The sequence below is a fragment of the Mirounga leonina genome, unplaced genomic scaffold (genome assembly GCF_011800145.1).
Source record: "Mirounga leonina isolate KUSES-001 unplaced genomic scaffold, KU_Mleo_1.0 Mir_201, whole genome shotgun sequence".
Classification (NCBI taxonomy): domain Eukaryota; kingdom Metazoa; phylum Chordata; class Mammalia; order Carnivora; family Phocidae; genus Mirounga; species Mirounga leonina.
Genome location: NW_023270504.1, coordinates 4,652,392 through 4,678,810, shown reverse-complemented (window position 1 = coordinate 4,678,810; position 26,419 = coordinate 4,652,392). Strand labels below are relative to the sequence as shown.

At 40.5% G+C, this 26,419-nt stretch overlaps 1 long non-coding RNA gene across 1 annotated transcript; it reads left to right on the top strand.

Moving 5' to 3' along the window:
* Window positions 1–509: 509 nt before the first annotated feature.
* On the top strand, window positions 510–26,419 carry LOC118025458. Its single transcript, XR_004683322.1, has 2 exons — window positions 510–877; window positions 26,309–26,419. It is a non-coding gene; the product is annotated as an uncharacterized LOC118025458 (long non-coding RNA).

Here is a 26,419-nt window from a genome sequence, read left to right as displayed (position 1 = left end):
AGGGGGAGAGGGAGAGAATCTTAAGCAGGCTCTGTGCTCAGCACAGAGCCCAATGTGGGGCTCTATCTCAGGATCATGAGATCATGACCAGAGCTGAAACCAAGAGTCGGTTGCTTAACTGAGCCACCCAGGTGCCCCTGAATAATTATAATGATTTCTGATTTTTAAAAAATGTCATGGAACAAATACTTGATTACTGGCTTAATTTGAGAAGTGCTAAGAAATCTTCAGCTCAAATAGTCTCCCTCACTGGCACCAAATTTTACTATTAGCATTTAATTTCTTTTATGCTAAGGTTTGCTTCTCCTGATGAGCTTTGTTTTTTATTGTTAATGTTGCTTAAATGTGTTCTATTTCAGAGAGGACAATAATTAAATTCTCCATGATGCCTTAGTGAGATTGATTCTATTACGCTGCTTTGCTCTCTGGAAACCAGTTGCTTGGCGGGGACAGAGATTCTGAAAGGGACCAGAACCAAAAAGTAGGGTCGCTATAGGGTCAGCCCAGAACAAGGAGTAATGGTCACTGATCCTGTGCAATTATCAGAGGTTTCTGGGTGGCAAACGTGTGCCTTGCCAGAGGTCTTTCAGCCCGAAGGCTTTCTCTGATGAATTCAGCACACTGATCAAAGGGTTTGCGTTGGTCTCCTTTATTCATTCCGTCAATGAGAACTTGAGAATGAAAGAGATGGTTAAATGCCGACTGAAGTGAAATGTTTAAAAAATTAATTTGTCCTTCACTATTGTGTGTTTCAGAGACTGGAGCACAAGGAAGTGTTAGTGGGCTTGTTGTTCCTGGTTTTCCCGTTCATTCCAGCCAGCAATCTCTTCTTCAGGGTGGGTTTTGTGGTGGCCGAGAGAGTCCTTTACATGCCTAGGTAATTATTACTCATGATTTCCTCTTTAAGAGACCTGCCTTCCGTCACCAACATGGATAGTTCCAGAAGGACGGTCCTTTGCATGTGTCACAATTAGGTCCTCGTGTTGCTGAGGCGTGTATTACCTCAGCTTTCACAACAGCCGCAGGGAGGTCTGGGCGAGCTCGGGCTTGCACCTGTTCACTCCGGCTCACAGCGGCTTAACTCCAGCTGGGAGCTTGACGGCTAAATGGGAAGTACTGACTTGAGTATATTCGGGATTCCAGGGGATCATTTACCCCAATATCTATGTTTCATTAAACGTAATTGTAGTAATTTTCTAGAAATATTTGATTTGCATAAAATTATTAACTATGTTAAGTAGCATGATTATAATTAATTTCTTCCTGTCTTCTTTCTTTTTTCTTCCAACCTTAGAAAAAAATTTTTTTAAGTTTTTCAGCTTTAATTCTAATATATACAGTGTTGTATTAGTTTCAGATGTACAATGTAGTGAGTCAACACTTCCACACATCACCCGGTGCCTATCACAAGAGCGCTCCCTAATCCCCACCACCTATTTCACCCATCTGCCCACCCACCTCCCTTTTGGTAACCATCAGTTTGTTCTCTATAGTTAAGAGTCTGTTTCATCGGGGTGACTGGGTGGTTCAATCGTTAAGTGTCTGCCTTCGGCTGGGGACATGATCCCAGGTTTCTGGGATCGAGACCCGCATCCGGCTCCCTGCTCCGCGGGAAGACTGCTTCTCCCTCTCCCTCTGCCTGCCACTCCCCCTGCTTGTGCTCGCTCTCTCTCAAATAAATAAATAAAATCTTAAAAAAAAAAGTCTGTTTCTTCATTTGTCTCTCTCTCTTACCTTTTTTTTATCCTTTGCTCATTTGTTTTGTTTCTTAAGTTTCACAAGTGAGTGAAATCATATGGTATTTGTCTTTCCTTTACTGACTTGTTTTGCTTAGTATATTACTCTCTAGCTCCGTCCATGTTGTTGCAAATGGCAAGATTTCAGTCTTTTTTATGGCTGAATAACATTCCATTGTGTGTATATATATATATACACACACATGCCACATCTTCTTTATCCATTCATCTATCAATCAACATTTGTGCTGCTTCCATAAATTGACTATAGTAAATAATGCTTCTATAGGAAATAAGTCAATCAGAGAAAGACAAATACCATATGATTTCACTCATATGTGGACTTTAAGAAACAAAACAGATGAACATAGGGGAAGGAAAAAAAAGAGAGAGGGAAGCAAACCATTAGAGATTCTTAACAATAGAGAACACACTGAGGTTGATGGAGGGAGGTGGGTGGGGGTTGGGCTAGATGGGCGATGGGTATTAAAGAGGGCACTTGTGACAAGCACGGGATATTATATGTAGGTGATGAATCACAAAATTCTACTCCTGACACCTATATGTTAACTAACTAGAATTTGAATAAAAATTTGAAACAAAAAATATACTGCTATAAACATAGGGGTGCACATATCCCTTTGAATTAGTGTTTTCATATTTTGCGGATAAACACCCAGTAGTATGATTACTGGATCCTAGGGCAGTTCTATTTTTAACTTTTTGAAGAACCTCCATACTGTTTTCCACTGTGGCTGCATCAGTTCGCATTCCCACCAATAGTGCAAGAGGGTTCCTTTTTCGCCACATCCTCACCACTTGTTGTTTCTTGTATTTTTTATTTTAACCATTCTGAAGGTGAGAGCTGAGATCCCATTGTGGTTTTGATTTGCATTTCCCTGACGATCAGTGATGTTGAGCATCTTTTCATCTGTCTATTGGCCATCTGGATAACTTCTTTGGACAAATATCTATTCAGGTCTTCTGCCCATTTTTTAATTGGATTATTTGTTTTTGGGGTGTTGAGTTCTGTAAGTTCTTTATATATTTAGGATACTAACCCTTTATCAGATATGTCATTTGCGAATATCTTCTCCCATTCTGCAGGTTGTCTTTTAATTTTGTTGATTGTTTCCTTTGCTGTGTAGAAGCTTTTTATTTTGATGTAGTCTCAATAGTTTATTTCTGCTTTTCTTTCCCTTGCCTCAGGAGACATATCTAGAAGGAAGTTGCTACAACAGCCAATGTCAGAGACCATGCTCTTTTCTAGGATTTTTATGGTTTCAGGTCTCACATTTAGGTCTTTAATCCATTTTGAGTTTATTTTTGTGTGTGGTGTAAGGAGGTGGTCCAGCTTCATTCTTCTACATGTGGCTGTCCAATTTTCCCAACACCATTTGTTGAAGAGACCATCTTTTTCCATTGAATATTCTTTCCTGCTTTGTCGAAGATTAGTTGACCATAAAATTGTGGGTTTATTTCTGGGTTTTCTATTTTGTTCCATTGATCTATGTGTCTGTTTTGGTGCCAGTACCATACTGTCTTGATGATGACAGCTCTGTAATATAACTTGAAATTGGAATTGTGATACCTCCAGCTTTGCTTTTTTTTTTTCAAAATTGCTTTGGCTATTCAGAGGTTGTTTCTTTTTTATTTAATGTAAAAATGGGAAATAAGCTAAGAGAATGGTATGCTTAAAAATGCTAAAAATGAGAACTATGTGACAGGATATGTTAATTAGCATGACTGTAGTAACCATTTCACTATATAGATATATATATAGATATATCAAATCATGTTGTCTTCCTTTAAATGTATACAATTTTTATTTAAAAATATATAAATAAATGGAAATTTTGAAATTTTTTAATAATTAAAATAAATAAATATAAAAATGAGGACAATATCAAGAAATCTATCTTTGAGGAAAAAATGGCATAAAAAGTATAAAGAGCATTCAGGCATATAAGATTACACAATGCCACTTAGCTCTGAATATTTGAACTATGCTAAGTCTTGTCTGTTCTCTTGTCTTATTCAAATATAGGTATTCCAAGGCAATGATTCTTTCTGGATCCCTGGAAATTACTCTGAATCAAGAAACAGAGTGTTCTGCCAATTATCAGTTGTGTGCCCAGGAGAAAGACACTAAATTTCTTTGGGCCAGGTTTTCTCATTTTTTAGAATCAGGGCATATGATTAAATAATCTCTGAAATTATATCATTTTAGAAATGTTGTATAACAATGCCCAGTATCTGAAAGTCAGTGATTGTAAACCAAAGAATTATAAAGAAATTATTATTCTTATGACTTTGAGCTAGCAATAAAAGTGATCAATATTATACATTTTAATTAGAAATGGATTTCAGAATTGTGGCTCCCCTAAGAACAAAGTACTTAATAGCTTTCTTGAGACATTTCAAAGTCTTATTTTCAATTGACTAAAGGAGTAGTCAGTTCAATTGTGCCTTATAAGGCTTCAGCACCATTTGAAAAGCAGTTAATTGCTTAATAAATACTATTCAATAAGATTAAAAATAGGTCAGGACGCCTGGGTGGCTCAGTCGTTAAGCGTCTGCCTTCGGCTCAGGTCATGATCCCAGGGTCCTGGGATCGAGTCCCGCATCGGGCTCCCTGCTCCTTGGGAGCCTGCTTCTCCCTCTGCCTCTCTCTCTCTGTCTCTCATGAATAAATAAATAAAATCTTAAAAAAAAAAGATTAAAAATAGGTCCATAATCCTGGGTATTCTGTATGTGCCTCACTCTCTCCACTCTGACTTCAAAAGTGCCAAATATCACCTGCCTCCTAATTGCACTTTGAAATCTGTATAAAGGAAGTGGGAATGGTTATTTAGTACTGGCTACCTGCTTTAGCACTGTAGAGTTTACGGTCAGAATTTCACCTGCTTTAGCACTGTAGAGTTTACGGTCAGAATTTCACCTGCTTTAGCACTCACTGTAGAGTTTACGGTCAGAATTTCATCAGCCAAATACATGGGAATAATCTTTTATTCTGATAACAAGTGCCAGTTTTATGGGTGTCCTTTTTGAATAAGAAGACATGTTTATGGCTTAAATTGATCCATTACAAATTTCTTGCCCTCTTATTTTTATCCAGAAGGAGACATATAATTTGATGGCTCCTTTTTCATGTTTCAGTCATATTTCAAATGGCTAAAATTTCTTACAGTTAAAGTTGAAATAGTTAATGAGAGATGTCAAAATAAGTAATAGATTCTGATCTTTCATCCACAAGCCAGAATAAGGTAATTTATTCACTCTAGTACAAAAGTGTAAATCCCAAGCTAACAGAAAACTTGAATGGGCTGGAATAAAGGAAAAGTAGACAGAATTAGCAAAGGAAGAAATAATATGTGGGATAGAACTTACTGGAATAATTGAGAATACAGATGGAGAAATTGGATAAATAATTGGGGAAGAGGAAAAACTAAAAATGGCTATCAACTTAAAAAGAGATGTTCTTTATACTGCACAATACCTAAACTTATAGATATTTGAGACATGAAGAATTTGAAGAACGGCCTTCTGTTATTTTCTATTGTGAGTAAAAATTTCCAATCATATCTATCAATATAAAGTGAAAAACTTTAATCAAGTAAGAATCTTAATAAAAATGAAGTTCCATATTTATTTTTTGAGATACCGTGTGAAGAATGTTACATACAATATGTGAGATCCATTCTGATGCACTATCTGTGCATGTGAATCTCTGATGTTTCAGAGTCTCTGGAAAAGAGAGATGCTTAATTGGTACTGAATATAGTTCCTGCCAATGCCACATCATCAGCAAAGGCATTTTTTGTTATCAGAAACTTAGTTTAGTAAATGTAATCAAAAGAACACTGGGGCGCCTGGGTGGCTCAGTTGGTTAAGTGACTGCCCTTGGCTCAGGTCATGATCCTGGAGTCCCGGGATCAAGTCCCACATCGGGCTCCCTGCTCAGCAGGGAGTCTGCTTCTCTCTCTGACCCTCCCCCCTCTCATGCTCTCTCTCTCTATCTCATTCTCTCTCTCAAATAAATAAATAAAATCTTTAAAAAAAAAAAAAAGAACACTGAACTAGCTGGTAACCTTGGAAAAGCATTGAAATTTGCCAAATTACCACTTTCTGATCTGTAAAATAAGATGGTTGACCTTTTTCGATGACTTCCAAATGTTGGTTGAAGGAACACTGTGGACTGTCGGTCCATGACTGATCGGTGGCTACATGGAAATTAAAGGAAGACAGTGTAGAGAATTTTTCATAAATCTGAGTTTATGCAGTTTTTAAATTCTGAGGTTATGTCTGTTCTACTTTATTGCTGTTAGAACTTCCTTTCATTTATGAAATGATAATAAAGGCAAATGGTTGTTGTATTTATTAATATACTTATTTTGGAAAATTACATTAATTAATAATTATTACTATTCTTACTTAACAACCCCCTGACAGTACTCCCAGTCTTTTTTAAAAATCTTTTTTTTTTTTTAATTCTGGTGCCACAAGGTTACATGATTTCTAAGATTTCATTTACCTCTAAAGTTCAATTGTTTTGTGATTAAAAGTATTGTAGAGAATAGGTAGGTACTGGGCAAGGTTGAGCCATCTGATGGAATATGAGTCATTCCAGATTTTAAGGAGTCTAAACCACAAAAAATCATAGAAATCCCAGAAACCAGGCACAGCCTTGATGCTTTGTTTGGCATTCTCATAGAACTACTATACTAGAGAAGCAGGAAAAGCAGTGTGGGCTTGTCAAAAAACATTCTCCTAAAACACTAGCAAATATATCAGGATACAATTTCACAGTTCTGAAATGTAGTGCACATGTGTGTGCATGACTATGTACATAGATATCTGATGGCTCCTGGTCCTGAATCTATTTTTCATGCATTCCTGTCATGGCTACTTGAAGCACAAAAACAAGTCTCTATCTTCATAACATAAGAATTATTTGGGGGCGCCTGGGTGGCTCAGTTGGTTGAGCGACTGCCTTCGGCTCAGGTCATGATCCTGGAGTCCCGGGATCGAGTCCCGCATCGGGCTCCCTGCTCAGCCGGGAGTCTGCTTCTCCCTCTGACCCTCTCCCCTCTCGTGCTCTCTGTCTCTCATTCTCTCTCTCAAATAAATAAATAAAATCTTAAAAAAAAAAAAAGAATTATTTGGTAAGAATGGCAAGAGGGAAAGAAAAGAAATTTTTAATCAAGTATAGAATTCTGCTGCCAGTTAGGAAATAGAAAGTCACAAGAAACTGTCAATTGTGCCCTAACAAAAAAAAAGGAGGAAGAAAGAAGAAGAAGAAGAAGAAGAAGAAGAAGAAGAAGAAGAAGAAGAAGAAGAAGAAGAAGAAGAAAAAGAAAGAAGAAAGAAAGAAAGAAAGAAAGAAAGAAAGAAGAAAGAAAGAAAGAAAGAAAAGAAAAGAAAAAGAAAAAACAGACTAGATAAACCACAAAACCATAGTTTTTTCAAACCAGTCAGGGTCCTAAAGATGCAAAGAAACCTAAGTGACCTAAACTCCAGAAAGTAAAAAATTCTTCATAAGCAAGAAAAGCTCCAGGGCTGGTCTAGTCCCTGGTGGTACAGTAAAGGGAGGAGAAAGAATCTGCCATAGACTGAAGGTAAAGAGAAATCAGCTAAAATTGTAATGAATATTTAACAGCTAATTGTAGGTTGGCATTACAGATTATAATTCCAAGGAGCCCAAGTCACAGATAAATCTATATCCACTCCCCAGTTCTTCACCATGGGTCTTCACCTGATTGTCGAGAAGGAACAGACAGCTGAGAAAAAAACAATTTGGGTTATTCCATGCAAAGCAGGAGAGCTGACAGGAGCTCCTTCCCTCCCACAGGCACTTCAGACTTTAAGGTGGCAAGAGCTAGAGTGGGAGACAGGAGAGCCAAGTAGAACCTCCACAAGCATTTCCAGCAGAATGAGATCTCCCTAAGAACAGAAAACGTGGGGCAGGCCTGGAGAGCAAAACAGACCCCCAAGCTGTGGAGAGAGGTGACATCCTGGCTCTAGAGCAGAGACTTCCTACAGTTTGGAAAGTCGGCTGTTTGGACATAGAGCACAAGGATAATTCTGGAATTTCATGACAGCTCACACCCAAAGTTAGCAGACACAAAAAAAGTCCTGATCCTACTCTCAAAACATTTGCAGCTATGATGAACTGAATCAAACTGAAGCTGCAAGAAAACCTAGACTCAGATTAACAACAGGTCCAATTGACTCAGCTCCTCAATGAGCAGCCTGATACAAGGACTGTGGTTTCAATGGAGGTAAATAATATTTACCTCCATCTCTACTATTCTATTACACAAAATGTCTAACATAAAACTAAAAATTATGGGACACACAAAGAAGCAAGAAATGTAGCCTGTGGGGGCGCCTGGGTGGCTCAGATGGTTAAGCGTCTGCCTTCGGCTCAGGTCATGATCCCAGGGTCCTGGGATCGAGTCCCACATCGGGCTCCTGGCTCAGCGGGGAGCCTGCTTCTCCCTCTGACCCTCTCCCCTCTCATGCTGTTTCTCTCTCGCTCGCTCTCTAAAAAATAAATAAAATCTTAAAAAAAAAAAAAGAAATGTAGCCTGTGGTCAAAAGAGAAAATAATCAATAGAAGCAGAAAAAGAGATGACACCATGAGGAAAATAAATATGTGAGCCACACAGTGAGAAAACAGTGGCTGTACCATTTTACATTCCTAACCAACAGTGCACAAAGTGGGGCACCTGAGTGGCTTAATTGGTTAAGTATCTGACTCTTGATTTTGGCTCAGGTCATGACTTCAGGGTCATGGGATGGAGCCCCACATGGGGCTCTGCCCTCAGCAGGGAGTCTGCTTCTCTCCCTCGCCCTCTGCCCCTCCCCCTGCTTACATACTATCTCTCTCTCTCGCTCTCTAAAATAAATAAATAAATATTAAAAAAAAAAAAAAAACAGTGCACAAAGGTTCCAGTTTATCCACATCCTCACCAACACTGGTTATTTTCTTTTCTTTTCTTTTTTTTAATGGTAGCCATCCTAATGGGTATGAGATGCTACAAGCTTTTTTTTTTAATAACAATTTTATTGAGGTATAATTCACATTCTATACAATTCACCCATTTAAAGTATGCAGAACAATGACTTGCACTATATTCACAGAACTGTGCATCACCACTCTCTAATTCCAGAACATTTTTATCACCCCAAAAAGAAATTCCATACCCTTTAGCAGTCATTCCCTATTTACCTCAACCACCTCCAGCCCTAGGGAACCACTAATCTCCTTTCTGTCTCTATAGGTTTGCCTATTCGGGATATTTCATATAAATGGAATCATATAAAATGTGGTCTCATAACCTGTCTTTCACTTAGCATGTTTCCAAGGTTCTTTCATGTTGTAGCATGTAGCAATACTTGATTCCCTTTTAGTGCTGAATAATATTCCATTGTATGAATATATCACATTTATTTTATCCACCCTTCAGTTGATGAACATTTGGGTTCCTTATACTTTGGAAGTGGTGTAAATGCCGCTGGTATGAACATTCACATACAAGTTTTTGTATATACATATGTTGTCATTTCTCTTGGATAGTTACTCCACAGTAGAATTTCTGGGTAATATGGTAACTGTGTTTAACCTTTTGAGGAATTGAACTGAAGTAATTTTGGTCCGCTGCACTTTCTAGTGCCCTAGTGTTCTTAAAAAATTAATACACTTCAAGGAGACTAGATTGCTGACAATCATCTGCTTCCTACTTATAATACATAAATACTTCACTAATTCTCTACCTCAGAAAATAAATGTCCAACAGCAAAGTTAAGATAGTACTATGATGATTAATTTTTTGTGTCAACTTGAGTGGACCAAGGGATGCTGAAATATCTGGTTAAACATTGTCTCTGGATGTGTCTGTGAGGGTGTTTCCAGAAGAGATTAGCATTGGAATTGGCAGATTGAGTAAAGCAAATTGTCATCCCCAATGTGAATATCATCTAATCAGTTGAGGGTCTGAATGACACAAAAAGGTGGAGGAAACCTGAATTCTCACTCTGCCTGACTGTTGAACTGAGACATAACTCTTCTCCTGCATGTGGACTGAGGCTCCTCTGGTTCTCGGGCCTTCAGGTTTGGACTAGAACTACAACATCAGCCTTCCTGGGTTTCCAGCTTACAAATGGTAGATCCCTGGGACTTCTCAGCCTTCATAATCATGTGAGCCAATTGCTTATAAAAATTTTTCTGTCTCTTTTCATATAACTATATTCATATCTCTATATCTATCTATCTATCTATCTATCTATCTATCTATCTATCTATCTATCCTATTGGCTCTGTTTCTTTGAAGAACCCTGACCAATACAAGTATTTATATTATATATTATTATCATCATTTATTGAGCATTACCTAGGCTCCACATTTTGTCATTAGCTCAACAACCAAACTAGGTAATTACTATTATTATCCCCATTTGCTCATGAGGAAATTGAGATCTAGAACAGCGCTGCCCAATACAGAAGATGTGAGCCACACTCATAATTACATCGGTAATTTTAAATTTTCTAGTAGTCACATTTTAAAAAAGAAACAAGTGAAAATAATTTTAATATATATTTTATTTAACCCAATGTAACCGAAGTATCATCATTTCAACATGGAATCAATATTTTTTAAATAACTATTAATGAGATGTTTCATATTCTTTTTCTCATACCATGTCTTTAAAATACAATGTTGTGGGGGGCGGAGCAAGATGGCGGGGGAGTAGGAGACCAGGATTTCGACTGGTCCCAGGAATTCAGCTGGATAGGGATCAAACCATTCTGAACACCTATGAACTCAACAGGAGATCGAAGAAAAGAATAGCAACAACTCTCTGAACAGAAAAGTGACCACTTTCTGGAAGGTAGGACGTGCGGAGAAGTGAATCCGAGGTGATTTTCGGGAGGATAGATGGTGGGGGAGGGGCCTCCATCTGCCGCTTCTGGAAGTGATAGAGCCGGGCAGCACAAAATCGGAACTTTTAGAAGTCGGCTCCGCTGTGGGACGTCGCTCTAGTGGCTAAGCGCGGTGAGGAAACCTTGTGGGACAGTGTGGTCTCAGGACCCTCGGGGTCACAGAAAGACCTGGGGTGCCTGAGTGTGGCAGAGCTCCCAGGTAACAGAGCAGGGAAGCCGGCTGCAGAGACAGAGCCGAGGCGCGGGCTCTCAGCTTGGGGTTGCCATAAACCGTGAGCCGCGGCACAGTCGGGCCACTGCTCCTCCAGCAGGGACCCAACAAGCGGCAGATCCAGGGAGACTCTCCTTCCTCCCCTGGGAGGAGCGGTGCGGGAGCGCACCGCAGGGATCTGCTGGGTTTGGAGACTCCACAGGGGTCATGTGCCAGAGATAAAAACACTCGGTCACAGGCCGGGTGACCACGGAGTGTGGCTGGAGACCGGGGAGACGGGAGTGACTGACGGCTTTTCTCTGGGGGCGCACTGAGGAGCGGGACCCCAAGTTGTCGACTCCACCTGGGCGGAGATTGGGAGGCCGCCACTTTCACTCTCGGCCTCCAAAGCTGCACGGAAAGCTTGCAGGGAACAAAAGCTCCGGAGAGCAAACCGGAGCAGATTACTTAGCCCAGACTGGCAAGGGCGGAGCAATTCCGCCTCCGGCAGAGACATTTGGGAACCAAGGCAACAGGCCCCTCCCCCAGAAGATCAGCGAGAACAGCCAGCCAAGACCAAGTTTACCGATCAGTGAGAACTGCAGAACTCCAGCGCTAGGGGAATACCGCACATAGAAATCATGGCTTTTTTCCCATGATTCTTTAGTCTTTCAAAGTTAATTTTTTTTAACTTTCCTTTTTTTTTTTTGAATTTTTCTTTTTCCCTTTTTCAACCAACATCTTATCAATCCCTTTTTAAAAAAATCTTTTTTATGTTTCATTTTTAGAGTCATATTCTATCCCTTCATAGTAGTTAACCTTATTTTTGGTATATATATGTAAGTTGTTCTCTCTTTAAAATTTTGGGATACAGTTTCTTCTAACAGATCAAAATATACCCTAAATCTCTAGTATATGGCTTTGTTCTAGTCTCCTGCCTGATCACATTCTTTCCCTTTTTTTTTCTTAAATCCCCTTCTTTCTTTTTTCAACCAACTTCTTATCAATTCCTTTTATAAAATCTTTTATAATTTTCATCTTTACAGGCATATTCCATCCCTTCATCATACTAACCCTTATTTTTGTACATATATAAGTTTTTCTTTCTTTAAAATTTTGGGAGGCAGTTTCTTCTAACAGACCAGAATACACCCAAAATCTAGTGTGTGGCACTGATCTATGCACCAGCCTGATCATATTTGATCATATTCTGTTTTTTGTTTTTGTTTGTTTTTCTTTTTCTTTTTCTTTTTTTTTTTTCCTTTTTTCTTTCTTTCCCTTTCTTTTCCCCCAGTTTCAGGTCTCTTCTGATTTGTTTAGTGTATATTTTCTGGGGATGTTGTTACCCTGTTAGCATTTTGTTCTCTCATTCATCTATTCTCCTCTGGACAAAATGACAAGATGGAAAAAATCACCTCAAAAAAAAGAACAAGAGGCAGTACCGACTGCCAGGGACCTAATCAATACGGACATTAGTAAGATGTTGGAACTAGAGTTCAGAATGATGATTTTAAAGATAGTAGCTGGGCTTGAGAGAAACCCTTTCTGGAGAAATAAAAGAACTAAAATCTAACCAAGTCAAAATCAAAAAGGCTATTAATGAGCTGCAATAAAAAATGGAGGCTCTAACTGCTAGGATAAATGAGGCCAAAGAGAGAATTAGTGATATAGAAGACCAAATGATGGAAAATAAAGAAGCTGAGAAAAAGAGAGATAAACAACTACTGGGTCACGAGGGCAGAATTCGAGAGATAAGGGATACCATAAGACGAAACAATATTAGAATAATTGGGATCCCAGAAGAAGAAGAAAGAGAGAGAGGGGTAGAAGGTATATTGGAGCAAATTATAGCAGAGAACTTCCCTAATTTGGGGAAGGAAACAGGCATCAAAATCCAGGAGGCACAGAGAACCCCCCTCAAATTCAATAAAAGTAGGTCAACACCCCGACATCTAATAGTAAAACTTACGAGTCTCAGAGACAAAGAGAAAATCCTGAAAGCAGCTCAGGAGAATGTTAGAAACATTAGATTGGCAACAGACCTATCCACAGAGACCTGGCAGGCCAAAAAGGACTGGCATGATATATTCAGAGCACTAAATGAGAAAAATATGCAGCCAAGAATACTATATCCAGCTAGGCTGTCACTGAAAATAGAAGGACAGATAAAAAGCTTCCAGGAAAAACAAAAACTAAAAGAATTTGCAAACATGAAACCAGCCCTACAAGAAAGATTGAAAGGGGTCCTCTAAGCAAAGATAGAGCCTAAAAGCAACATAGACCAGAAAGGAACACAGACAATGTACAGTAACAGTCACCTTACAGGCAATACAATGGCACTAAATTCATATCTTTCAATAGTTACCCTGAATGTAAATGGGCTAAATGCCCCAATCAAAAGACACAGGCTATCAGATTGGATAAAAAAACAAGACCCATTGATATGCTGTCTGCAGGAGACTCATTTTAGACCCAAAGACACCCCCTGATTGAAAGTGAGGGGGTGGAAAACCATTTACCATGCTAATGGACACCAAAAGAAAGCTGGGGTGGCAATCCTTATATCAGACAAATTAGATTTTAAACCAAAGACTATAATAAGAGATGAGGAAGGACACTATATCATACTTAAAGAGTCTATCCAACAAGAAGATCTAACAATTGTAAATATCTATGCCCCTAACATGGGAGCAGCCAATTATATAAGCCAATTAATAACAAAAGCAAAGAAATACATTGACAACAATACAATAATAGTGGGGGACTTTAACACCCCCCTCACTGAAATGGACAGATCATCTAAGCAAAAGATCAACAAGGAAATAAAGACTTTAAATGACACACTGGACCAAATGGACTTCACAGATATATTCAGAACATTCCATCCCAAAGCAACAGAATACACATTCTTCTCTAGTGCCCATGAAACATTTTCCAGAATAGATCACATCCTAGTCACAAATCAGGTCTCAACCGGTACCAAAAGATTGGGATCATTCCCTGCATATTTTCAGACCACAGTGCTTTGAACTAAAACTCAATCACAAGAGGAAAGTCAGAAAGAACTCAAATACATGGAAGCTAAAGAGCATCCTACTAAAGAATGAATGGGTCAACCAGGAAATTAAAGAAGAATTAAAAAAATTCATGGAAACAAATGAAAATGAAAACACAACTGTTCAAAATCTTTGGGATGCAGCAAAGGCAGTCCAAAGAGGAAAGTATATAGCAATACAAGCCTTTCTCAAGAAACAAGAAAGGTCTCAAATACACAACCTAACCCTACACCTAAGGGAGCTGGAGAGAGAACAGCAAATAAAGCCTAAACCCAGCAGGAGAAGAGAAATAATAAAGATCAGAGCAGAAATCAATGAAATAGAAACCAAAAGAACAGTAGAACAGATCAATGAAACTAGGAGCTGGTTCTTTGAAAGAATTAACAAGATTGATAAACACCTGGCCAGACTTAACAAAAAGAAAAGAGAAATGACCCAAATAAATAAAATCATGAATGAAAGAGGAGAGATCATAACCAACACCAAAGAAATACAATTATAAGAACATATTATGAGCAACTCTATGCCAGCAAATTAGATAATCTGGAAGAAATGGATGCATTCCTAGAGATGTATAAACTACCAAAACTGAACCAGGAAGAAATAGAAGACCTGAACAGACCTATAACCACTAAGGAAATTGAAGCAGTCATCAAAAATCTCCCAACAAATAAGAGCCCAGGGCCAGATGGCTTCCCAGGGGAATTCTACCAAACATTTCAAGAAGAATTAACACCTATTCTTCTGAAACTGTTCCAAAAAAGAGAAATGGAAGGAAAACTTCCACCACAGCATTACCTTGATCCCAAAACCAGACAAAGACCCCATCCAAAAGAATAATTGCAGACCAATATCCTTGAAGAACATGGATGCAAAAATTCTCACCAAAATGCTAGCCAATAGGATCCAACAGTATATTAAAAGGATTATTCACCACGAAAAGTGGGATTTATCCCTGGGCCGCAAGTTTGGTTCAATATCCGCAAATCAATCAATGTGATACAATACATTAATAAAAGAAAGAACAAGAACCATATGATCCTCTCAATAGATGCAGAAAAAGCATTTGACAAAGTACAGCATCCTTTCTTGATCAAAACTCCTCAGAGTGTAGGAATAGAGGGTACATACCTTAATGTCATAAAAGCCATCTATGAAAAACCCATAGTGAATATCATTCTCAATCCGGAAAAACTGAGAGCCTTCCTCCTAAGGTCAGAAACACGGCAGGGATATCCACTATCACCACTGCTATTCAACATAATACTAGAAGTCCTAGCCACAACAATCAGACAACAAAAAGAAATAAAAGGCATCCAAATCGGCAAAGAAGTCAAACTCTCACTCTTTGCAGATGATATGATACTTTATGTGGAAAACCCAAAAGACTCCACCCCAAAACTGCTAGAACTCATACAGGAATTCAGTAAAGTGGCAGGATATAAAATCAATGCACAGAAATCAGTTGCATTTCTATACACCAACAAGACAGAAGAAAGAGAAATTAAGGAGTCAATCCCATTTACAACTGCACCCAAAACTATAAGATACTTAGGAATAAATCTAACCAAAGAGACAAAGAATCTATACTCAGAAAACTATAAAATAGTCATGAAAGAAACTGAGGAAGACACAAAGAAATGGAAAAACATTCCATGCTCATAGATTGGAAGAACAAATATTGTGAAGATATCAATGCTACCTAGAGCAATCTACACATTCAATGCAATCCCTATCAAAATACCATCAACTTTTTTCAAAGAAATGGAACAAATAATCCTAAAATTTGTATGGAACCAGAAAAGACCCCGAATAGCCAGAGGAATGTTGAAAAAGAAAAGCAAACCTGGTGGCATCAGAATTCCAGACTTCAAGCTCTATTACAAAGCTGTCATCACAAGACAGTATGGTACTGGCACAAAAACAGACACATAGTTCAATGGAACAGAATAGAGAGCCCAGAAATGGACCCTCAACTCTCTTCGACAAAGCAGGAAAGACTGTCCAATGGAAAAAAGACAGTCTCTTCAACAAATGGTGTTGGGAAAATTGGACAACCACATGCAGAAGAATGAAACTGGACCATTTCCTTACACCACACACAAAAATAGACTCAAAATGGTTGAAAGACCTCAATGTGAGACAGGAGTCCATCAAAATCCTAAAGGAGAACACAGGCAACAACCTCTTCGGCCTCAGCCGCAGCAACTTCTTCCTAGAAACATCGCCAAAGGCAAGGGAAGCAAGGGCAAAAATTAATATTGGGACGTCATCAAGATAAAAAGCTTTTTCACAGCAAAGGAAACAGTCAACAAAACCAAAAGACAACCGACAGAATGGGAGAAGATATTTGCAAATGACATATCAGATAAAGGGCTAGTATCCAAAATCTATAAAGAACTTATCAAACTCAACACCCAAAGAACAAATGATCCAATCAAGAAATGGGCAGAAGACATGAACAGACATTTTTCCAAAGAAGACATCTAAATGGCCAACAGACACATGAAAAAGTGCTCAACATCGCTCAGCATCAGGGAAATCCAAATCAAAACCTCAATGAGAGACCACCTCTCACCAGTCAGAATGGCTAAAATTAACAAGTCAGGAAACGACAGATGTTGGCGGGGATGCGGAGAAAGGGGAACTCTCCTACACAGTTGGTGGGAATGCAAGCTGGTGCAGCCACTCTGGAAAACAGTATGGAGGTTCCTCAAAAAGCTGAAAATAGAGCTACCCAATGACCCAGCCATTGCACTACTGGGTATTTACCCCAAAGATACAAATGTAGGGATCCGAAGGGGTACGTGCACCCCGATGTTTATAGCGGCAATGTCCACAATAACCAAACTATGGAAAGAGCCAAGATGTCCATCAACAGATGAATGGATAAAGAAGATGTGAGATATATATATATATAATGGAATATTATGCAGCCATCAAAAGGAATGAACTCTTGCCATTTGCAACAACGTGGATGGAACTGGAGGGTATTATGGTGAGCGAAATAAGTCAATCAGAGAAAGACATGTATCATATGACCTCACTGATATGAGGAATTCTTAATCTCAGGAAACAAACTGAGGGTTGCTGGAGTGGTGGGGGGTGGGAGGGATGGGGTGGCTGGGTGATGGATATTGGGGAGGGTATGTGCTATGGTGAGCGCTGTGAATTGTGTAAGACTGTTGAATCACAGACCTGTACCTCTGAAACAAATAATACATTATATGTTAAAAAAAAAAAAAGCAGGAAGGGAAGAATGAAGGGGGGGAAATCGGAGGGGGAGACGAACCATGAGAGACTATGGACTCTGAGAAACAAACTGAGGGTTCTAGAGGGGAGGGGGGTGGGAGGATGGGTTAGCCTGGTGACAGGTATTAAAGAAGACATGTTCTGCATGGAGCACTGGGTGTTATGCACAAACAATGAATCATGGAACACTACATCAAAAACTAATGATGTAATGTATGGTGAGTAACATAACAATAAAAAAATACAATGTTGTATTTTATACTTACAACATGTCTCAATCCAGAATCACAATTCAAGTACTCAACAGACACAGGTGGCTAGTGTATTAAACAGAACAGATCTAGAGACTTACATAGTTTGTCTTTCTCACACAAAAGCATGAACTCTTGTTCATGAGAAGGCTATATTGCTTCTCATGCCTAGAGATGTCACATAATTTTTCGAGCTGGTAGAAAATCAATGATATGAGTGGAGATATCTCATATTAAAAAGTAAATTAGAACCTAACAGTTTTTCAGAAAGTAAAATGAATGACCTTGCTCTCAAGGTTGCTTTGTGAATACGCTAAGGCTAGTGTAGGAAAAAAATAGATAGCTATATCTCTCTATGTTGAATATAAAGAAGCTCTTCAGACCCAGTCTATAAGACAGGGAGCTAGGAAATTGATAGAAGGTTTGAAATTTTTTTCTTTTTTTAAATTTATTTAATTTTTTTTTATTACGTTCAGTTTGAAAATTTTTGAATCTGAAAAGCTCTGGGCTGCAGTTACAGTCTTCTGGAAATGTTCCCATTCATCAGATCTTTGGATGAAGAAATCCACAAAGTTCTATTTGTTTTGTCTCACAGAAACCAGCAGCTTCCAGGTCAAGTCTGACACCAGGATTCTCTCCTGCACAGAAGTTACGGACCCCCGAGCCTCGGCTGCTGCAGCCTCAAACACCAGCCTGGCATTCCTGGGCTTCACTCTAACATCGCAGACCAACATCCATGATGCCAAAATAAGAGCTTATCCCCAGTAATTTGTCAAGTGCACATAAATGGAGGAACTCAACAGATCAGAATCTAGTAAGTTAGGGATATTTTTGGTCTAGATCTTATTAAAATTTAAGTAAATTTCAATAAATCTGAAACCTACTTTTAAATTTTTATGTCGCTTTACCTGGCTTTTTAAAAAGTCCTAAATCATGAAGTGTGATGTCAGTCCTTCAATGGGAGCCTGGAAGTTTGTAGATAATTTGAAGCATGGTTTTAATGATTAGGAAGGAGAAGCAGGAGGAGGAGAAAAGAAGAGAAAAAGGAAGACGCATTGTGACAATTCTTCCAAATATTTTTTCTTCCTATGAAATGGTTACATATCAGAGAAAGAACTTTGATAAAGCCTGAGATTAAAATACTGAGGATTAAGGGAGCTAAAACTGTGTTCTTTGAATAGTGTCTTCAGGTTACAAGAATCATGTGTGCTTTGCTTTTACACTAAAATGTTTTAAAATTAGAGAACATAAAAATCTGCACATTAAGACATGCATCTATAACATGCAGTGTTTGGTAAATGGGATAAATATTTGATGGATAATTTTTTTAGAAACAGAAATATGACTCTTACTTGGAATTTAACCTAAAAGATCTCCTTTATACTTTCTGCATATGAAAAACAACATAGCTATTTATAATGGTACATTAAATCAGTATTTCTTTCTTTCTCTTCCTTCCTTCCTTCCTTCCTTCCTTCCTTCCTTCCTTCCTTCCTTCCTTCCTTCCTTTGGTTTCTTTTATCAGCAAGCTTGGTACATACAGTTCTTCATAAAATATATGAAGGTTTTAGGGCCAATACTGGGCCAACTGGTTCAGTGCAAGAAAAATAATCAAGATAAGCATTTCCTTGCAGGTCCAGCTGTACCAGAGCTCTCAAGACTGTAGCCTTCAGTTAAGAAAATTAAGAAACTTCTATGCCCCAGGGGATCCTTCTACTAAATTGTATTACTATTTTTTATACAAACTGGAGATTTGGAGGAAAAAACTGTTTCCCCACTGCACATTTACTATCTGATTAATTAACATTTGTTACACTGTATCTTATTTTTTTCCTTGTCTTTATTCCTGGTATTAGTTTCCTAGGGCTGCCACAACAAATTACCACAAATTGGGTGATCTAAAACTACAGGAACTTATGCTCTCCTATTCTGGAGGTCAGAATTCCAAAATCAAGGCATTGGCAAGGCCATGTTCCCTCCAAAGTCTCTGGGAGAGAACCCTTCCTTGACTCTTCCAGCTTCTGATGGCTCCAGATGTGGGACTGCATGGAGACCAACCTCTGCCTTTGTCCACAGGGGACCTTCCCTTTAAGTTTCTACTCTGTGTGTCTCTTACAAGGACTCTTGGCTTTGGATTTAGGACCCACCTAGATAACCCGGCATGATCTCTTCTCAAGATCCTTAAATTAAGTACATCTGCATAGACCCTTTTCCAAATAAGGTTACACATACCAGATACATGGAAGTACCTTTTGGGGGGCCACTATTCACCACCCCGCCCCAGCAAATCTCAAGTTCCTTCAGACATAAACACACATAGTCACTGGTACCTAGCAAATGACTTGCCACTTCAATTCTAAATAAATACTTGAGAAAGAATGAGTGAAGAAGAAATAGATACGCAGTGGCGTTTTTAAATTATAAGAACCTTGGTTCTGTTTGTAAGGGAGGAAATTTTCTTTTTCCTCTATCCATTTTAGGTTCATCAGCTGGAGCCTTGTAAATTATATTGACAAAAGGCAGATTCACAAGAGAAAAACAAGTTTTTATTAATATGTGCATAGTGCCCAACCGAGGGGCACAAAGCGATGAGTAATTCGAAGAGATTGTTAGAATTTAAGCCTATGTAGCATCTTAGCAAAGGACAATAATTTTGCACAGAAGTGACAAAACAAAGCAAAATGACTTTGAGCTTCGAGGGCACAAGTTGCGGAAAGGCAAATATACAGGGAAACTAAGGGTAGAAAAGGGCTAGTTAGTAAGGTTTGTGTAGAGGTTCCTCTGGCGCCACCTGCAGGTCGATGAGGATCTAGATCAGGATCGCCTCTGGTGATGAACTTCTGTCCCTCCTGGTGGGGGCGGGGGGAGGGGGGCAACCTTTATAAATGTATGTCCTGCAAATAGGGGGAGGGCAGGGAGCTTTCTTTTCATCTGCTTCTTCTCAATGCCTTCAGCTCAAAATAATCCTTATGCCAAAGGGGGATATTTTTGGGGTGGCCGATTCGGCTAACTTTCATGTGAACAAAACTATAAAAATTCCGCAGACCATGTTAGTCACACTTTCTTCTGATGAGCAGTTTTCCCCTCGGTGTCTGCGGGTGGTACTCCACAAGCCTTTCCTTTCACACTGCGCTGCACCCTGAGCAGTAACAGACCCTAGGAGCACATTCGCCCAGGAGGGGAGAGCAGGCGCGGCGTGTGAACCCTTCGGCCCAAAGGTTGACTTTCCTTTCGGGTTCTGATTCTGCTTTGAAAACTGTTGTGACCTGCATCTGTGGAAAGCAGCTCCCTAGAACTCTTCTGTTTTAGAATGTAGCCCACAGGAGCGCCTGGGTGGCTCAGTCGGTTAAGCGACTGCCTTTGGCTCAGGTCATGATCCTGGAGTCCCTGATCGAGTCCCGAATTGGGCTCCCTGCTCAGCGGGGAGCCTGCTTCTCCCTCGGACCCTCCCCCCTCTCATGTACTCTTTCTCGCTCTCTCAAATAAATAAATAAATAAATAAATAAATCTTAAAAAAAAAGAATGTAGCCCACATCACCCAAACCAGATCAGTTTGCTGATTTTTCAAAATGTTATTTTTTCAAAATGCAAAAGATACGTTTACCCAAAGCTTTGAATTTTTGTTAACGAAAGCATGGTAGGATTGTGTCTGTCCCCTATCATGACTGTCACTTACAGGTACTCTCAACAGGTTGTGATGAACTTATTGACAAGTTAAATCGGCACAGTTTAATTCTTGGTAATAGAATAGAGGTTCTCTTTGCTGCATGTGATTGAAATAAGAAATGAATCCATAGTAAACAGTAAAATCATTGTCTCAAAATTTGAAAGTCATCATCTCTATAAATTGATGTGAATTGGAATGGGAAATATTTTGTCTGTCATTTACAAGCTACGAGGGGTGGTTAGCAAAAGTCCTCTCTTTATGTAGTGATTCAACAAAGTTTAAGAAGTTTTAAAGACAGTTTTAAAGCTTTGCTAAACATCGTGGATTTGCATTTCCTGATAAATTCACTTTGGTCGTGCATCAGAAAGTGTAACTGAGAGATGCGAGTGTCTGATTGTTATAAGCACTGCGAGCTGAGCAGCCTGTCAAAACAATTACATTCAGGGCGCCTGGGTGGCTCAGTTGGTTAAGCGACTGCCTTCGGCTCAGGTCATGATCCTGGAGCCCCGGGATGGAGTCCCGCATCGGGCTCCCTGCTCAGCAGGGAGTCTGCTTCTCCCTCCGACCCTCTCCCTTCTCATGCTCTCTCTCTGTATCTCATTCTCTCTCTCAAATAAATAAATAAAATCTTAAAAAAAAAATTACATTCATAATTTTAGATACTATCAGCCTGTGAATGAGAGACTGTCTCTGTGTGTGAGGGATTACTCCATTCTCGGTGCTCCAGCCACGGTGCTCCTTGGACAGGCCTTGAGGAGGCATCTTAAAGAGCCTCTGCTTTGTATTGAGCTAAACTTGAGTTTGGCTTTTGGTTCTCAAGGTTATGATTTTGCCAAGTATCAGTAGTTCACACTGGCTCTTTTGTAAAGGTCTCTGGTCAACAGCCCAGATTTTCTCACAAAGCCAGAGCAAGCTGGCCTCTGCTTGCTTCTTTGTGAAGGCCAGAAGAACACCCAGTCTCTTTCTCATTCCCTTAATTTACCACTCCCAGGAAAAGGACTTGCCCTCCCGAGATCGATGGCGTAAAGTCTTCTAACCCTGGCACAGCCCTGGCTGTCGTAGTCTGCAATTAAAGCAGAAATCGAAAAGAAAACAAACTTTTGTAGTGGAGAAACACCTTAATCTCAGAGAGAGGTAGCTCAGGTTCTTCAGAAATGTGATACTTGCCAAGAAATTTTCAAACTTAAGTAGGGGCATTGTGTATGGGCTCTCACTCATTTAAACTATCTCAATAGAGTGGCTTCAGAAAAAGGTTATCTGGATTTTATGTTATCCAGATGCCTGTGGCCGATGCATTAATTGGAAGAGAGTGGTGTTTTCTTGGGGGGCGAGGGGGGGGCGCAGTGCTGGAGCAGAACTGCAAGTCAGATCGCCCTGTCAGACTCCACTGGCAGGAAAGTTGTTGAAGCCTTCATCCATGCAAGGGGATGATACTAGCACTTATTTCATAGGGTTTTGATGCGGACTCTAGTTCTAAATTATATAATACATGCACGTGCTGAGCCTGTGCATCTGAGATCCTCTGGCCAGCCTCCCACAAAACCTTTCCCAATGGCATGAGTCTGAGACAGGCTGAGGAACGTGGTTGCTTAAAGCCCATGTCCCTCCTTCCTAGACCAAGTTCTGTATAGTCAGCACCCCAGAACCCTGGCCCATGTGGCCCTGAGCCCACTTCCAGGGCGTTGCTGCATTCTTCCTCCTGTGAGCCTGCCAGGGAACGGCTCCACACCTGAGACAGGCCTGAGGAGCAGCTCTTGGCCAGGGTGTGGAGGAAGCTAGGCCTGTGGTGGTGATCCCCTGGGGGTGCTGCACAGAGCAGTGGGGCCGCTGGGGCTGGCTTCCCCTGCAATGCTACATCCCCCCACACTCCAAGGAATCTAGGGATTCGAAACATAAACATGGCCTTCCAGTTGTTTCGAAGATATATGGGCCAAGATTGGAAGATAGAATATTTTTTTTAAAGATTTTTTTATTTGACAGAGAGAGACACAGCGAGAGAGGGAATACAAGCAGGGGGGGAGTGGGAGAGGGAGAAGCAGGCTTCCCATGGAGCAGGGAGCCCGATGCAGGGCTCGGAGCAGGGAGCCCAGAGCAGGGAGCCCGATGCAGGGCTCCATCCCAGGACCCTGGGATCATGACCTGAGCCGAAGGCAGCAGCTTAACGGCTGAGCCACCCAGGCGCCCCTGGAAGATAGAATATTTTAATAGTTTTTAATAGTTTGTTAGCTTGATTTACGACTTGGAAGTATTCAGACATAGGGTATGTGGCCTCCATTCCTATTCTTGCTTCAGGTCCTGCAAATCTCTGGGGCAGGCTCAGGTGAAGAACGTGCAGGGCTCTTAGGACTCAACAGCACTAGCTATCATCATCATTATTATTTGTCATCATTATTCTTGTCTTCTGCCACTTAGGGCAATGTGGTCATTCTTCTGGAATGATTGGAAGATTAGCTTTCTCCTTTCCCTCTGCTCTTCCAGGCGCTGGCTGGATTTCCTGTATGAAGGAAGGAAGCTACTCTTGAGATTTAATGAATAGAGAGTATTTGGAAGGAAGCAAGGGAAGCAGGGTGACGATTCCTGGGCTCATTTAAACCCCAGCAGCAAAGGGTAGTGGTTAAGTCCATTGTGGACTCCAAAACCCAAAGTTCCTAGATTCAAATCTTTGCTCAGCTCATTATTAGCAGTCTGACTTTGGCCAATTTAATTCACATTTCTTCCTCTCAATGTCTTTGTCAGTTAAAATAGTAACATTAAAAATATTGACATAGATCCAGCAATTGCACTTATGGGTATTTATTTGAAGGAAATGAAAACACTAACTTGAAAAGATAGAGCATCCCCATGTTCACTGCAGCATTATTTACCATAACCAAGACATGGAAGCAACCTAAGCATCTATCAAAGAATGAATGGATAAAGAAAATGTGATACACACACACACACACACATACAGACACAAGAATATGATTCAGCCATAAACTGGAAAAAAATCTTGCCATTTGCAACAATATGAATGGACCTTGAGAGTATTATGCTAAGTGAAATAAGTGAGACCCAGAAAGGAAGGGACCATATGATCTCACTTACATGTGGAATCTTTTTGAAAAAGCCCCAAGCTCAGAGAAAGAGAGAACAGACTGGCAGTTGCGAACACCTTGTCCAGACTAGTGGGTAACAGCAAGCTGCTTCTGTGGAGGGTCAGATAGCAAACACTTACCACATTGTGGGCCATGTGGTTTCTGTTGCCACTCTTCAACTCTGCCATTATAATGGATAAGCAGCCAGGGACAGTGCAGAAATGAATGAGGATAACCTCGTTCCATAAAATGTATTCCAAAAATTGCCAATGAGCCAGATCTGCTGACTCCTGGGCATTGGCGAGCAACCCCTGAACCTCAAGGTCCACTTCTTTTCTCCCCAAGAACTGTTTGGCAGCCATGTCCGATGGGCACATCAGCATGGTCTGTTGGACAACAGCAGGCTGTTTTTAGGAAATCTTGATACTTTAAGGTAGAACACAGGAGAACTGTGGGATGGAACGGGTCTCGCGGTTGTTCGTTTTAAACAGACTTTTGTTCTGGGGCGTGCGAGGCTTATCAAGGTATTTTTGACATTAATGGATGGTACAGGGTGAGGTGAGGGGCATTCAAAGTCCTGGGTCAAACTATTCCTGCCCAGAGGTCAGTAGAATGGTAACTCCTTTTGGTCAGCAATGAACCCTAAAGTTTCAGGGTGCTGGACCAGTCAGCCTACAGGTTTGAAGCCTGGAGTTGGAGGTCACTCAGATTGACTTTCTGATTCTCCAAAGCCAGAAGCCTCAAATACTTCTTTCTTTCCTTTCCACCTTGATGCCAAAGTTCAGACATCTAGATAGATGAACAGAAAGAAAGTGGAAAGATGCATTTTAAAAGGAGGTATGTATGTTTAGAAATAAAAATATTTAGCTGTACTCTTTTTTTTTAAGATTTTATTTATTTATTTGACAGAGAGAGTGGCAGGCAGAGGAGAATGAGAAGTAGGCTCCCCACTGAGCAGGGAGCCCAACGTGGGGCTCGATCCCAGGACCCTGGGATCGTGACCTGAGCCAAAGGCAGACGCTTAACCGACTGAGCCACCCAGGCGTCCCTTAGCTGTACTCTTTAACCACATCAATCTCACTCAGTAGACTGCAGTTCTTTGAGGGCTAGGTCTTTGTTTCATTCATAAATGTGTCCTTATGATTTAGCATGTTAATGGAGACATAATAGAGAGTGACTGAATGAATGAATAACTGAATAGTCTATATTCAAATAGATAGGTGGATAGATAGATACATGCATTCACACATACACACACATACACTCCCAAATGGACAGTGACTTATTTTTTATCTAATATAAGATTTCTTGGCCGTAGCTTACTTTGCCCTCCAACTCCTCCATAATTATTTGTAGCTCTCATCTTTGCAAAGAATGAGACTGTTGCTCAACTGTACATGGTAATGCACATAAAAATCATTCACGTTCTTCTGAGTCCAGTCGGCAAGCGGGAAGCACATCATCGATGATATCCACCAAGCCGAAGTCTTTTAGGGACACAATATCAATATGCCGAAATCCCACTCAGATAACATGTGAACTTTGTGTCTGTCAGGAACACTGGGCCGGAGTCAGGAAGAGCATCGCATCAACACAGTTTGTCTGTGACCAGTTCCGAGCTCTGCCACTTGGGAGTCGGCCTGTAGTGGATTTTCCTTCAGCATAAGGACTCCAGCAGAAGTCCAGACTACTAGGCAGCGTATCCTTGGAGAGCGAGACCCGTGCCCCTTGGTGACCAGCATCCCCCCCAGAGGCAGGGAGGGAGCTCTCAGGGACTGTCCCCACACAGCCCTGGTGGGACCTGCTGCACCACAGAGTAGTGTTATAGGAGGCCAGTGACGTGGGGGAACAGGGGTCAGAGGGCTCCGTTGGGATCCGAGAACATGCTGGTGGGACTTGGCATGATGCCTGAGGTGCTGAAATCCAGGTAGTTAGAGTAGGTGAGACGAGCCTTTCAACTCCGCGACCATGAAGAACTAGCAAACATGCTGCTGTAGCCCATTAGAGAATTAACTTGTGTTTCTCAAGGGAAGCATGAGCCCTTTCTGAAAGTTAGTTATACGGGATTGAATACTCAAGGAGGCTCCATCGCACCCCCGAAGTAATCCTGCCTCTCTCCCTCTGTTTCCCAGCATGGGCTACTGCATCCTTTTTGTGCACGGATTGAGGAAGCTCTGCACTTGGCTGAATCGATGCGGGGCCACCACGCTGACCGTGTGCACTGTGCTGCTATTATTGCTTTT